General features: G+C 41.7%; 1 pseudogene; it reads right to left on the reverse strand.

Moving 5' to 3' along the window:
• Positions 1-15598: 15598 nt before the first annotated feature.
• LOC144496237 (U2 spliceosomal RNA) lies at positions 15599-15744 on the reverse strand (annotated as a pseudogene).
• Positions 15745-16436: the final 692 nt, after the last annotated feature.

Below are 16436 nucleotides of genomic sequence, written 5' to 3' on the forward strand. Positions count from 1 at the left end.
AGTTTAAGTTGGTGGATGGAGTGTCGATGAAATTGTCTTGGATGCTGTTGATTCTTGAGTATGTTTGGAGCTGCACTCAGCCAGGCAAGTGGAGAGTATTCCATCATACTCCTGACTTATGCCTTATTGATGGTGAACAGGTTTGGAGAGTGAGGAGTTGCATCATAGTCTGCAGAATGCCCAGTCACTGACCTGCTCTTGTGGCTACAGTGTTTATGTGGCTGGTCTAGTTGAACATTTGGTCAATGGTGACCCTCTGATGTTGATGGTGGAGACTTTTCAATAATAAAGCTATTGAATGTTAATGGGAGGTACACTGTCTCTATTAAAAGCCATAATTGCCTGCTACTTGCATGATGTGACTATAACCTGCCATTTATCAGTTCAAGCCTGGCGGTCGAACAGATCTTGCTGCATGCGTCATTATCTGAAGATTTGTGAATGAAACTGAACACAGTGCAATCATCGACAAACATCCTCACACCTAACCATATATTGGTGATAATGTCATTGATCAAATATGTGAAGGTATGACTCCAGCCAATGGAGAGCTTTCCCCATGATTCCTATAGACCTCGATTTTACCAATGCTCCTAAGTAATCACTCTCAACTTACTTCTGGAATTCAGCTCTTTTATCCATGTTTACTGAGGTATGCAACCATATGGTTTGAGCAAAACCCAGACCAAGCATAGTGAGCAGATGATTAATAGAACAGTCAACAACACCTTCCATCACTTTTCTGATGATTGAGAGTAGATTAGCGGGCAGTCATTGGCAGGAGTTGATTTGTCCTGCTTTTTGTGAACTACAGAATCCCATAGAATCTATAGAATCTCTATAGTGCAGAAACAGGCCATTCAGCCCATCAAGTCTGCCCTGACACTCCGAAGAGCATCTTACCAAAAGAGATCTCACCCAGGCCCTCCTCTCTGTCCTATCCCCGTAACCCCATGTATTTACCATGGCTAATTACTTACCCATCTTTGGGCACTAAGGGGCAATTTAGCACGGCCAATCCACCTAATTTGCAGATCTTTGGACATTGGGAGGAAACCTGAGCACCTGGAAGAAACCCATGCAGACACGGGGTGAACATGCAAACTCCAAATAGTCACCCAAGGACAGACTTGAACCCAGGTCCCTGATGGTATGAGGCAGCACTACTAACTGCTGCACCATCATACCACCCCAGGCCAGGACATAACTATGAAATGTTCCACTTTGTTGGGTAGATGCCAGTGGAACAGCTTGGCTAGAGCTCGTAGCCTTTGTTGTATCCAGCGCGTTGGCCATTTCTTGATATCGTATGGAGTAAATTTGGGTGACTGAAGACAGGCTTCTGAGATGGTGAAGATACTAGGAGCAGGCTGAGTTAGATAAAGTACTTATCACTTTGACTGAACATGGTTGTGAACACTTTTGACTTTGTGGTTTTTACCAGTTGGACTCCACGCTCATGAAGGATGTAGACATTCCTGGGACCACCTTCATTAGAATATCTGCCACAATTCATGACTGGATGTGTCAAGATTGCAGAGCTTTGATCTGATCTGTTATTTTCTGAAAAGCTTAGCTCTGTCTATATGATGTTGCATCCACTGTTCAGCATGCATGTCGTCCTGTGTTATAGGTTCACCATGTTGGTACTTAATTTTTTAGATAGAGCTAATGCTACTTCTACCATGCTTTCTTTGTTTGTATGCTCTACACTCCTTGCTGAACCAGAGTTGATCCCTTGTCTTGCTGGTAATGTTGCTGGAGACAGTGATATGCCAAGCCTTGAGATAACAGACTGTGGTGGAAGGCAATTCAGCTGCTGCTAAAAGGCCTTCAGCACTTCATGGATGACCATGCCAATATAAAATGATGTCTTTTGGAAAGAAGAGTGTGCCAGCTACTTTTCAAAGGTTAACATATCAAGTTATTAATGGACTAATGAACAACATTTTCTGTATGGACGATTTATTGAACAACAGCAACACCTGGGAAGACCATTTTGAAATATGTCAATACATCATTTGAGGGATGACAAAATGCTGACTTATTGATAATTTTGGTGGAAAGTGAATTAGCCAAGGTCAAGGTCACTTATTTGGGACTTGTCATGGGGCAAATTCGACTGTTTCCCAGAACAGTGAAAGTTCAATCAATGATGAAGGCAAAATATTATGGATGCTGGAATCTGAAACAAGACTGGAAAATGCTGGAAAATCTCAGCAGATCTGACAGCATCTGTGGAGAGAGAATAGAGCCAACGTTTTGAGTCTGGATGACCCTTTGTCAGAGCTAAGAGCAAAGAAAATCAGACGAGACTTATGCTATGAAGGTGGGGTGGGGGCTGTAATTGGACATAGGAAATGTAAATGATGATGAAGAATGCTGAGAAAGGTGCTAAAAGTGTCCATTAAGTGATCAGATTGTGTGAATGGCAGAACAGAGGTACAGATTGTTAAGGGACTACCTGAGGAATGTGGCAGTTGCCCTGAAGGGGTGCTTAAATCAGATTAAAGATATTGTGGTTCCTCTGAATGTATGGACTTTACAGGAGGTTTGATCAGAATTTCAGCACAATTTTCACTCCATGAACAAACGTTTTGAAGAAAATCAAATATCACTGGACAGAGTTTTATCAGACTGCCTTCAAGAGACTGAAGGCCATCTTAATAAATAAGCCTGTGTTGACTATTCCAAATTTCAACAAACCATTCAAGGTAGCAATTGATGCCAGTGATGTGGGTTTGGGAGCCACATTAATATAAGATGATGCTATTTTCGAGCATCTGGTCAGTTATTTAAAAAAAGACTTAATCCTTGCAAACAAAAGTACTCCACAGTTTAAAAAGGAAGCATTAAGTCCTGTTTTGACTCTTCAACAGTTTGAAATACATGTTTCTGTAAATACCAGAGATTTTGAGATCTACATGGACTATCGTTTGAGACATTTTTGACCATGAATCTCCATTTGTTTTGTCGGAGTCTGATGCTGCAACCATTTACTTTAAAAGTTATCATGTTGCAGGAAAAAAAACCATAATTGAAGATGTTTTATCCTGAGCTGAATATTCATTTAAATATCTCATTACTGTATAAGGCTGATTTAAAAACGATATTTATATGTCAAATATTTTGAACATATTCTCTCCATCTGTTTAGATGCTATCACCTTTTGATCACGGATCTTGGAATCAAAAGATATTAGACATTTGAAATTTGATTGAAGCATGTGAAGTGGATTACTGTATATTGCATGTTATGAAATATTTATGGTAAAGTGTGTAATATTTTAAAGGGTTGTGAAATCTTACTTCATTAAAGATTTTCTCTCTTAAGAGGGGATGTAATGTGAGGTGATGCATTTGGAAGGTCTAATACAGATAGGAAATATACAGTAAATGGCAGAACCCTTAAGAATATTGATAGGCAGAGGGATCAGGTACACAGGTCACTGAAAGTGGCAATGCAGGTGGAGAAAGTAGTCAAGAAGGCATACAGCATGCTTGTCTTCATCGGCCGTGGCATTGAGTTTAAAAATTGACAAGTCATGTTGCAGCTTTATAGAACTTTAGTTAGGCCACACTTGGAATATAGTGTTCAATTCTGGTCACCACACTACCAGAAGGATGTGGAGAGGGTACAGAAAAGATTTACCAGGATGTTGCCAGTATGTAGGGCATTAACTATGAGGAGAGGTTGGAGAAACTTGGTTTGTTCTCACTGGAAAGACAGAGGTTGAGAGGCGACCTGATAGAAGTCTACAAGATTATGAGAGGCATGGACAGAGTGGATAGTCAGAAGCTTTTTCCCAGGGTGGAAGAGTCAATTACTAGGAGGCACAGCTTTAAGGTGTGAGGGGCAAGGTTTAAAGGAGATGTTGAGGCAGATTTTTTACACAGAGGGTGGTGGGTGCCTGGAATCCATTGCCGGGGGAGGTAGTGGAAGTGGATACGGTAGTGGTAAGGGGCATCTTGACAAACACATGAATAGGATGGGAATAGAGGGATGTGGTCCCCGGAAGGGTCGGGGGTTTTAGTTAAGTTGGGCAGCATGATCGGTGCAGGCTTAGAGGGCCGAAGGGCCTGTTCCTGTGCCGTAATTTTCTTTGTTCTTTGTATAATGACCCATGTGCTTTTCCGGAAAAACTGATATTTTATGTTGAGTTGATGGTCATTTTAAAGAACTAGATTCCTCTGGGAGATGATTTCTGATGAAAATTAGCTTGCTTCCAGTAATAATCATGCAACCAAGTCATCTGGGTGATAAACAATAGAATAGCAAAGGATCAACAAGAAGTTAATTATAAGAATGTATAGGTTCCTGGGTGTGGTTCTCTGCTTTTAGGGTTTAGTATTAGTTTAGAACAAGCTTGCAGCAGGGAACATCTCTTTGCAGCAGAATTCAGATGAAATTCTGAGTGCTGGCTAAAATAGTTTAAAAGTATTGTTAACTGAATGACTCCACTAAAAGTTAGTTGAACTTTTGGGATAGCTGAACTGACAAGACATAGAGGGCTTTAGATACAAGACTGCAGAGTTAAAGAATAGTTGAGCCTGCAGAGTTCCAACCTGAGGCTTACGGCACAGGAACAGGCCCTTCAGCCCTCCAAGCCTGCACCGACCATGCTGCCCGACTTAACTAAAACCCCCGACCCTTCCGGGGACCACATCCCTCTATTCCCATCCTATTCATGTGTTTGTCAAGATGCCCCTTACCACTACCATATCCGCTTCCACTACCTCCCCCGGCAACGGGTTCCAGGCACCCATCACCCTCTATGTAAAACATCTGCCTCGACATCTCCTTTAAACCTTGCCCCTCACACCTTAAAGCTGTGTCCCCTAGTAATTGATGCTTACAACACTAGTGACACCTGTGTTGAACTAGGAGTCCACAAACATGGAATGGTTGGTGGATATTTGAAGGTACAACCTGACCAGAGGTGAACAGAAGGCCCCAGAAATCTTAACCCCGATAGAAATCTTTGAAACGATGCTCAGACCAAATGGTTAACTTTCCAATTTCTGTCAAGTATCTGACTTAAGCTTATTCGGAGTATAAACTAAATGAATGGAGAAGGAAAACCAGTTAAACCACTAATCTTGTGGCTTTATTATTTTAGTAAATACTTGGATTTTCTAATCCTAAAAAAAACGAAACATGTCACGAGTCTCTGCTGAAACATTACCTCTGTAAATTGTATGCTAATTATTTTGTTTGGAGGCACAGGTGAAGGGCATTGATTCATGATGAACTTTAAGCACATATAAATAGGGGATACTGGATTGGAGGGAGAGCTGTGAGGCTGAACAAAATCGATACACCCACTCAGTAAAGAACAGCAATTTTTGTTTATATTTTTATTTTGGTTTTCCAGCATCTGGAGTATTTTGCTTTTGAGTTTCAAAGGGTTGTGATCGGGATCAGGAAAGACAAAGTATCAAAGAGTGGAGTCAAGAAAGGTGGAGTGAATGGGTGACTGGAAGTGTGGGAGGTGTGAGAGAAAGACACAAGTAGATCAAGAATGAAGAGAAAAAATATAGATGGAAATAATGAGCTTGAGTCTGGGATAACAGACTCTTCCCAAAATCTTCACCTATACGGGGAGTTCCGGCTACACGTGGGAAAATTTTTGAAGTATAGTCAATGAGTTGCAGTTGGAAATCAGATGACAAGACTTATACTGAGCTAATTCCTCAATAACTATATCAAATAGTATGCACCAATTTTGATTTTTTTTAATGAATTAAATGAATATGCTAATATTAGCAATGCTGTTGTCTTTTTTTCATTTCAGTTTATTTGAACTGTGGGCTGACTGTTAAGTAAGATTAATGTACAACAGTTGTGTCTGTCCCCTTGCCTTGCTGGTGTAATTTAACTTAAAACAAAACTTTAGATTAATTCTTTCTATTCTGCTTACTATTTTAAATACTGCCATAAGGTCTCTGCTTGCTACATTTCCAGTTTGAAGAATCTTGAGAGTTTGCTGAGATGTTCTTCATGAACTAAACTTTGGATACTAGGTATCAGATTCATAGACATTCTCTGCACTGTCTTTTCCTTCATACCTTAGTGACCACAGCAGTTTCAACACACTAACCTGAGATTTTTAGTCATGTTAATGTTACTAACTAATCATTTCCTCCCACATTCACATATTATTGCTGACTCTGAACTCCATCACCATTATGTGTCATCATGGAAAAAGCTACCCACATTCCCTCATGACACCTTTGAGCTGGTCTCTGCATTAATATAATTCTTTCCATCTTCATTTTCCATGTTTGCTCCAGTTCTTGGTTTGTCAACCAACTTCAGTGATCCTCCAATATACAGCCAGATTGGTGAACTTGAGTGTATGTGACAAATAATCAGACTCCATTATCAGCTCTGACTTGACTCCAAAAAGCTGCATACTTACACCCTTTCTATGGCCAAATCGATTATGCCAAAGTCATTTTAGGTAGCAAGAATGGTTCCCGAGTATTTTTCGATACTACAACAGGGGAGGCAGTGGTATATTCATTGGACTGGTAATTCAAAGACTTAGGGTAATGCTCTGGGGATCCAGATTCTAATACCACCATGGCAGATGGTGAAAGATGAAATCAATAAAAATCTGGAATTAAAAATGTATTGGTGATGTTGAAACTATTATCAATTGTCATAAAGACCCATCTAGTTCACTAATGTCCTTTAGGGAAGGAAATCTGTTGTTCTTATCTGGTCTGGCCTACATGTGATTCCAGACCCAGGCAATGTGGTTGACTCTTAAATGTCCTCAGGGATGGGGAATAACTACTGGCCCAGCCAGCAGCACCCATACCCAATGAATTTTAAACAAAGTCTGCTCAGACTACTCTTCCTGGCATTCTGTACCTTTCTGTGGCAAAAGGTACAAACACGTTTGTTATATATCTAATATATCCCGAGAATTCAAGAATCATTGAAATTTGTGGCACAGAAAGAGGCCACTCAGCCCTTCAAGAATAGAAGAAATAGGAGCAGGAGTCAACCACATGGGCTGTCTATTTGGCCCACTCCACATTCTATATAATCATGGGTTTTAACTCCACTTTCCTGCCTGCTCCCTTTTCCCTCTTATTCCCTGAGAGACCAAAAAACCTGTCTATCCCAACCTTAAATATATTCAACAATAGAATACCCAATGCTTTTGGACGGAGAATTTCAATGGTTTACAATGCCTTGAATTAAGTAATTTCTCCTCATCTCAGTTCTCAATGATTGGCCCTTCATTGAGACTATGCCCCTGTGTTTTAGATTCCCCGATCAATGGAAACAATCTTTCAGCTCTACCCTATTAAACCCCTTCAAAATCTGACATGTTTTAGTGAGACTGCCTCTCATTCTTCTAAACTCCAGAACATCCATCACAAGGATGTTGCTGGGACTTGAGAAGCTGAGTTACAGAGAGAGATTGAATAGGTTGGGACTTTATTCCCTGGAGCGTAGAAGATTGAGGGGAGATTTGATAGAGGTGTATAAGATTTTGATGGGTATAGATAGAGTGAATGCAAGCAGGCTTTTTCCGCTGAGGCTAGGGGAGAAAAAAACCAGAGGGCATGGGTTAAGGGTGAAAGGAGAAAAGTTTAAAGGGAATATTAGGGGGGGCTTCTTCACGGAGAGAGTGGTGGGAGTGTGGAATGAGCTGCCGGATAAAGTGGTAAATGCGGGGTCACTTTTAACATTTAAGAAAAACTTGGACGGGTTCATGGATGAGAGGGGTGTGGAGGGATATGGTCCAAGTGCAGGTCAGTGGGACTAGGCATAAAATGGTTCGGCACAGACAAGAAGGGCCAAAAGGCCTGTTTCTGAGCTGTAATTTTCTATGGTTCTATATAGGTCCAATTTCCTCAGTCACTCGTTAACAGACAATCACAGAATCACAAAATCATATAGTGCAGAAGAAGCCCTTCGGCCCATCAAGTCTGCACTGACATGCGAGAACCATCTAACCCACTGACCTAATCCAGTTTACCAGCACTTAGCCCATAATCTTGAACGTTATGACTTGCCAAGTGCTAATCCAGGTACTTTTTAAAGGATATGAGGAAACCTGTTTCTCCCACCCTCCCAGACAGATCATCCACACCTTCTGGGTAAAAAAGTTTTTGCTCACATACCCCCTAAATCTCCTGCCCCTCATAATCCTATACACTTCAATCAGCTTGCCCCTCAGTCCTCTGCTCCAACAAAAACAAGCCAATCCATCCAACCTCTCTTCATAACTTAAATGTTCCATCACAGACAACATCCTGATGAATCTCTTCTGCACCCCCTCCAATGCAATCTCATCATTCTTATAATGTGGCAACCAGAACTGTACACACTAGACCAGCTGTGGCCTCACCAAAGTTCTATACAACTCCAATATGACCTCCCTACCTTTGTAATCTATGCCTCAGCTGATAAAGGCAAGTGTTCCATGTGCGGTTTTCATCACCCTACTAACATTCTCTTCCACATTCAGAGATCTATGGACAAACAAGCCAAGGTCTCTTTGTTCCTCAGAACTTTCTAGTGTCATGCCATTCATCGAATACCTCCTTGGCAAATTACTCCTTCCAAAATGCATCTCCTCATACTTTTCAGGGTTAACATCCAGCTGCCACTTCTCTGCCCATTTGACCATCCTGCCTATATCTTCCTGTATACCAAGACACTCAACCTCATTGTTAACCACCTGGCCAATCTCTGTGTCATCTGCAAACTTACTAATCCTACACTCCACATGATCATATCTATGACATTTATATAAATGACAAATAATAGGGGATACAGCACAAGATCCCTATGGTACACCACTGGACACTGGCTTCCAGTCATTAGTAAGAAGTCTCACAACACCAGGTTAAAGTCCAACAGGTTTATTTGGTAGCAAAAGCCACTAGCTTTCGGAGCGCGGCTCCTTCGTCAGGTGAGTGGGAGATCTGTTCACAAACAGGGCATATAAAGACACAAACTCAATTTACAGAATAATGATTGGAATGCAAGTCTTTACAGCTAATCAAGTCTTAAAGGTACAGACAATGTGAGTGGAGAGAGCATTAAGCACAGGTTAAAGAGATGTGTATTGTCTCCAGACAGGACAGTTAGTGAGATTTTGCAAGTCCAGGCAAGTCATGGGGGTTACAGATAGTGTGACATGAACCCAAGATCCCGGTTAAGACCGTCTTCATGTGTGCGGAACTTGGCTATCAGTCTCTGCTCAGCGACTCTGCGTTGTCGTGTGTCATGAATGCCGCCTTGGAGAACGCTTACCCAAAGATCAGAGGCCGAATGCCCGTGACCGCTGAAGTGTTCCCCAACAGGAAGAGAACACTCTTGCCTGGTGATTGTCGAGCGGTATTCATTTATCCGTTGTCATAGCATCTGCATGGTTTCCCCAATGTACCATGCCATGGGACATCCTTTCCTGCAGCGTAACAGGTAGACAACGTTGGCTGAGTTGCAAGAGTATGTACCATGTAACTGGTGGATGGTGTTTTTGCGTGAGATGATGGCAGCCGTGTCGATGATCCGGCATGTCTTGCAGAGGTTGCTGTGGTAGGGTTGTGTGGTGCCATGGTCACTGTTCTCCTGAAGGCTGGGTAGTTTGCTGCGGACAATGGTCTGTTTGAGGTTGTGCGATTGTTTGAAAGCAAGAAGTGGGGGCCTTCACGACACACGACAGTGCAAAGTTGCTGAGCAGAGACTGATAGCCAGGTTCCGCACACATGAGGACGGCCTCAACCGGGATATTGGGTTCATGTCACAGTATCTGTAACCCCCACAACCTGCCTGGATGTGCAAAATCTTACTAGCTGTCCTGTCTGGAGACAATACACATCTCTTTTACCTGTGCTTAATGCTCCCTCCACTCACATTGTCTGTACCTTCAAGACTTGATTAGCTGTAAAGACTCACATTCCAATCATTATTCATGTAAATTGAGTTTGTGTCGTTGTGCCCTGTTTGTAATCAGAACTCTCAGCCACCTGACGAAGGGACAGCCTGTTCCGAAAGCTAGTGGCTTTTGCTACCAAATAAACCTGTTGGACTTTAACCTGGTGTTGTTAGGTTTCTTACCAATTTTAAACCCGCCAGCTTAAGCTGGACGGGTGAATCAGCTGGCAGCCCATAAGGAGCATCAGAGGAGTATGCATCTGTGCATAATTCACGAGGCTCTAAGGCCAGGTATCTGGTATGGGACCCTGCCATTCTGGTCAGTGAGAAAGGTGCCACTAGAGGCACCCACCACTGCACTTAGGGCTGTTCACACCATGCTCCCACTGCAGCGAGGTTGGAGTATTTGGTGTCCATCTAAATCTCCATTCACTGCAGCGGGATGGGAAAATCCCACCAGCATGAACAGCCGTAACATTCCAGCCTTAGTCTCAAAAGAGGAGAATTCTGTCCATTAACTCTGCTTGTTTCCACAGATGCCATCTGACCTGCTGAATATTTCCAGCCTTTTATTTTTATTTAATGACTTTGAAGCCCATGATTTTGTTTAAAAGTGCTTCTGTGGCCTACTTCAGTTATGTCCTCCAATAATACATCAGAGCTCAAAGCCTCCATGCTTTTGAATTTGGCTTTCTTGTTCACTTTGCTCCATCATAAGTTGTCAATCGTTCAGTCAATATTCACCTGACCGTTGGAACCTCCATCCATAGATCATTCTGTGTTGCCTCTTCTCTCAGTTTTTTGGACCGTTCCTTTAGTCCTCACATCTTCAATCTCATCCTCTTTGGTGTTCTCATTCTCTTCATTATTTAACACCTTGAGACAGTCTGTTGTGTCAGTGACAGTCTACAAATGTAAGTTGTTCTGCAATTACTGGTTGTGCAAAGCATTAAGGTTTGTCATTCCTTGATCTCTTTCTGCTCGAGCCTCTGAGCAGTCTTTATTTGCTTAAGTTTGTCTTTCATTCTTTCTTCTGATGTTTAATACTTTGCACTTATCCTATAATGAATTTCATCTGTTACAAATTCCAGGTGAAAATATTGTGCTTCAGTAGTTCCACAGTTGCCAATTGGATTTGACAACCTTTGTCAAACAATCCTGTTCAGAGGTCAAATTAGTAACCCAAATGTGTAAAAATGTTAATAGGTAAAATATTTGTTACCACATGACAAATGTCAATTCACAACAGTAACTTATGCTACACTACCATTAACCAGATTATGTATTGTACTGTAATTTGCAGATTACAAATATACTGCAGAGTATTTCCCTAGATGCTTTCACAAATGGTAGCACTTAGCATCAGTTTGAATGTTGAGAATGTATTTTTCTAGATTAGCCCATCCAATATTAACTTGGTTGAACTCAAACTTCTGGTCCAAAAGTAATTCAGTGTGAAGGGCCAATTTTTATGTAAGAAAAGGGAACTGCTCATACAGGCTGTGCCCAGGACTGTTTATGTAACAACAACCTGTATTTACATAGCATCTTTAACATAATAAAATGTTCCTGGCAGCTTCACAGGATTATAAAGCAAAGCTTGTGCCTGACTTACATAAAATGATATTAGGACAGAAGGCCAAGAGCTTGTTCAAAAAATTAAGTTCTAAAAGGATTCTTAAAGGAGGAAAGAGGTGTGGAGGGAGAGAAATTTAAAAAAGGGAATTGCAGAGTATAGGTCCTGGGCATCTGCAGGCATGACCACTCACGATGGAGTAGCTAAAATTGGGAATAATCAAGAGACCAAAATTGGAGGAGCACAGCTATTTGAGGGTTGTAGGGCTGGAGGAAATTCAGTGATAGGGAGGGATGAGGCTAAGGAGGGATTTGAAAACAAGAGTTTTAAATTTGAGGCATTGCTTAACTGGGATCAAATGTAGGGCAGCAAGCTAAAAGATGATCATTGAACAGGACTTCTTGTAAGGACATGGAACTTCCAAGTTATGGGTGACTTCAGGTTTATGGAGGTAGAATGTGGAAGGCCAGCCAGGAAAGTGTTGGAATAGTCAAGACTAGAGGTATCAAAGGACGGATAAAAGTTTCAGCAGTTGATGATCTGTGACAGGTGTGATGATACTGTGTCTTTAAGAGATGTATTTGTGTCCTGTTTCTTGTACAGGATATGTTTGAGCAGTTTGTTTTATCAATGCCACTTTGTCTGTAACCAGCAGTCCTGTTGTTACTGCAGCAGCATAATTCATATTTATTGCTGAAATGTTTGTTTTAATCTGGACTAATGCAAGGTGGTTATTTTAGTGATTTCCCCTGAAGTTTTTCAGACTGGGGCTTGATTCAGGTTTTCACAAGAAAACTCATTTGACTGGATGGGGCTAAGCTCACCGAGAGAAACCCAGTTCAATTGCTTTTAGGATCTGTAGAGAGAAGAAATAGTTCTTTGTCTCTTTTTTTCTCTGGAGATTGGAGACTGGGATCTACCAGAAAATAGGTCTCTTTCTCTGAAGTTCTGTTGCTTGAATGTAGATCATTCTCTGGAAACTACTGTAGGGAGTCAGAAAGCAGGTGTCTTTCTGTATCTGGCCAGAGGGGTTAAAAGGCTGGAAATCTAGTATCCACATGCGTATATCTGTTTTTGGTGCTAATTGGTTCTGAAGAACAAAGAACAAAGAACAATACAGCACAGGAACAGGCCCTTCGACCCTCCAAGCCTGCGCCACTCATGTGCCCACGAGACCATTCTTTTGTATCCCTCTATTCCCAGTCTGTTCATGTGGTTATCTAGATAAGTCTTAAACGATCCCAACGTGTCCGCCTCAATCACCTTGCTTGGCAGTGCATTCCAGGACCCCACCACCCTCTGTGTAAAATACGTCCCCCTGACGTCTGTGTTGAACCTTGCCCCCCTCACCTTGAACCCGTGACCCCTTGTGTTCGTCACCTCCGACCTGGGGAAAAGCTTCCCGCTGTTCACTCTATCTATGCCCTTCATAATTTTATACACCTCTATTGGGTCGCCCCTCATCCTCCGTCTTTCCAGGGAGAACAACCCCAGTTTACCCAATCTCTCCTCATAGCTAAGACCCTCCATACCAGGCAACATCCTGGTAAACCTTCTCTGTACTCTCTCCAAAGCCTTCACATCCTTCTGGTAGTGTGGCGACCAGAACTGGACACAGTATTCCAAATGTGGCTTAACCATCATTCTATACAGCTGCAACATCATATGCCAACTTTTATATTCTATGCCCCGTCCAATAAAGGCAAGCATGCCATATGCCTTCTTCACCACCCTCTCCACCTGTGCTGCCACCTTTAAGGATCTGTGGACTTGTACACCCAGGTCCCTCTGTGTGTCTATACTCCTGATGGTTCTGCCATTTATTGTATAGCTCCCCCTCACATTAGATCTACCGAAATGCATCCCTTCGCATTTATCTGGATTAAATTCCATCTGCCATTTCTCCGCCCAATGTTCCAGCCTATCTATATCCTGCTGTATTCTCTAGCAATGTTCATCATGACCCGCAACTCCAGCAATCTTCGTGTCATCCGCAAACTTACTGGTCACACCAGCTACATCTTCCTCCAAATCATTTATATATATCACAAACAGCAGAGGTCCCAGTACAGAGCCCTGCGGAACACCACTAGTCACAGACCTTCAACCGGAAAAGGACCCCTCCACTGCTACCCTCTGTCTTCTATGGCTAAGCCAGTTCTCCACTCATCTAGCTAGCTCACCTTTTATCCCGCGAGATTTAACCTTTTGCACCAGCCTACCATGAGGGACCTTGTCAAACGCTTTACTAAAATCCATATAGACTACATCCACGCCCTTCCTTCGTCAATCGTTTTTGTCACCTCCTCAAAAAACTCAACCAAATTTGTGAGGCATGACCTACCTCGTACAAAACCATGCTGTCTATCGCTAATGAGATTATTCAGTTCTAATTGCGCATATATCCTATCTCTAAGAATCTTCTCCAACAACTTCCCTACCACGGACGTCAAGCTCACCGGCCTATAATTACCCAGGTTATCCTTGCTACCCTTCTTAAATAACGGGACCACATTAGCTATCCTCCAATCCTCTGGGACCTCACCTGTGTCCAGTGAAGAAATAAAGATTTCAGTTAGTGGCCCAGCAATTGCATCTCTCGCCTCCCTGAGGAGTCTAGGATAGATGTCATCCGGCCCTGGGGATTTGTCTGTCTTAATGTTTCCTAAAAATCCAAACACTTCCTCCCTTGTAATTGAGATTTTTTCTAACGGGTCAACACAGGTCAACACAGAAGGATGTTTGTCCATGGGAATATTGCTTAAATTTGAATGATAGAGATAGATAGCTGTTAAGAATTATTGTCATGTTTAAATATTTTAATTGGTAAATTATATTCTAACTATGTTGTTAAATAAAGTTTGTATTAATCCTAGTGGATCAATAGAATCACATTATGCTCGCACAAATGCCAAAATCAAATTTGGGTTTGAATACCACCGTGGCAGATGGTGGAATTTGAATTCAATAACAAATATCTGGAATTAAGAATGTAGGATGACCATGAAACCATAGTCGCTGTTGGAAAAGCCATCTAGTTCACTAATCTCCTTTAGGCAAGGAAATCTGCCATCATTACCCGATCTGGCCTACATGCGACTCCAGAGCCACAACAATGTGGTTGACTTTCAACTGCCCTCTGAAAAAAGGCACCGGGGATGGACAATGAATGCTGGCCAGCCAGCAACACCCATATCCCATAAATGAATAAGAATAAATAAATTAAGTTGGGGTGTAGGCTAACTTCATAACATATCTTGAAGTTTCTTATCTTGCCCCTAACACAGGAGAGGAGTCAGGCAAAGTTACAATGGTGGAAATAGGTTGTTCTTGGGTACCATGTCCTTCCCCAAAATTTAATTGGAGAAAATTTCTGTTCACCTGCATCATGTCAAAAAAGCAGCTTAGTAATGGGAGACCATGGATGAGTCGAGAGAGGTGGGAGTGAGAAGGAACAGGTGTTGTCAACTTACACAAATAAACTGATACTCTGTTTTCATGTTAATGAGAAATAGGAAGGAGAGAGCCAAGGATAGATCCATGGGAGTCACCAGAAGTAATGTTGCAGGAGTGAGAAGAGAAATCATTGCAAATGGTTCTGTAGCTATGATTGGATGGATAGGAATGAAGCCAGATGAGGTTAGTTCCACCCAACTGCACGACTGGGAGAGAGATTGAAGAAGGCTGGTGTGGTCAACTGGGTCAAGACGAATAAGGAGCAATAATTCAGCTTTGGCACAGAAAGATATAGGATGCCATTTGTGACTTTGTTAAGAGCCATCTCAGTACTGGGTAGGAGCAGAAACTTGATGAGAGTGATTCAAAAATGGCGATTTTGGAAAGATGGCATAGATTTGGATTGGCAAACTCATTCAAAGACTTTGGAGAGAAAAAGATACATTTTTTTAATATACTTTTCCAATTCAATCAAATCAAGTCCAATTCAGAGTCTCAACAAGTTGAGACATTCCCGATCCAAGCTGACAAGACAGGGTCTGCAACCCCTGTCTTGGGCCTGATCTACATGAGCCAAGCTGATTGGAGTAGGCGCAGGTCTTCCTCCTCCAAGGCTTGATCTCATTTGCATCTTAGCCAAAAGGCCGAGATGCCGCTTTTAAAAATTGCTTCACATGAAAATGAAGCTTAAATGTAACCTAGTGACCTCAACCAAGTGCAGCATCCGCATACACTTGATCTTAGCCAAAAGGCCGAGATAAGAACAGATACTACACTTGATCTTAGCCAAAAGGCCGAGCAGCGAGAGAAAAAGAGAAATAGTACAAATACAGGATGCAGCAGCACCCTTTGGGGGGAATAGGGAATATTTCTTCCTATAGTTGTAAAGGAATTTTTCAACATTAATGTCCATCTCTTGAATATTCATCATTACATTTGATGAACTTTGAAACCTTTCAACATTGAGAAAATACTTGGAATAATATTGAAAATTAGGATGGCTGACTAACAAATTTCAAACTAATTTAAATATATTGATGAATTTAATTTAAAAAATATATATGCTTTTAATGAAACATTAACAAACACTTTAAATTGGTAAACCAAAATTATTATCATTCCTGATAAAAGCAAAATACTGTGGATGCTGGAATCTGAAACAAAAACAGAAAATGCTGGAAAATCTCAGCAGGTTTGACAGCATCTGTGGAGAGAGAATAGATGTGGAGATGCCGGCGTTGGACTGGGGTAAACACAGTAAGAAGTTTAACAACATCAGGTTAAAGTCCAACAGGTTTATTTGGTAGCAAATGCCACAAGCTTTTGGAACAGACTGCCCCTTCGTCAGGTGGAGTGGAGAAATGCTCACAAACAGGGCATACAGAGACACAAACTCAATTTACAGAATAATGATTGGAATGCAGTCTTTACAGATAATCAAGTCTTAAAGGTACAAAAATTGTGAATGGAGGGAGCATTAAGCACAGGTTAAAGAGAT

The sequence above is a fragment of the Mustelus asterias genome, chromosome 7, assembly GCF_964213995.1.
Source record: "Mustelus asterias chromosome 7, sMusAst1.hap1.1, whole genome shotgun sequence".
Taxonomy (NCBI): domain Eukaryota; kingdom Metazoa; phylum Chordata; class Chondrichthyes; order Carcharhiniformes; family Triakidae; genus Mustelus; species Mustelus asterias.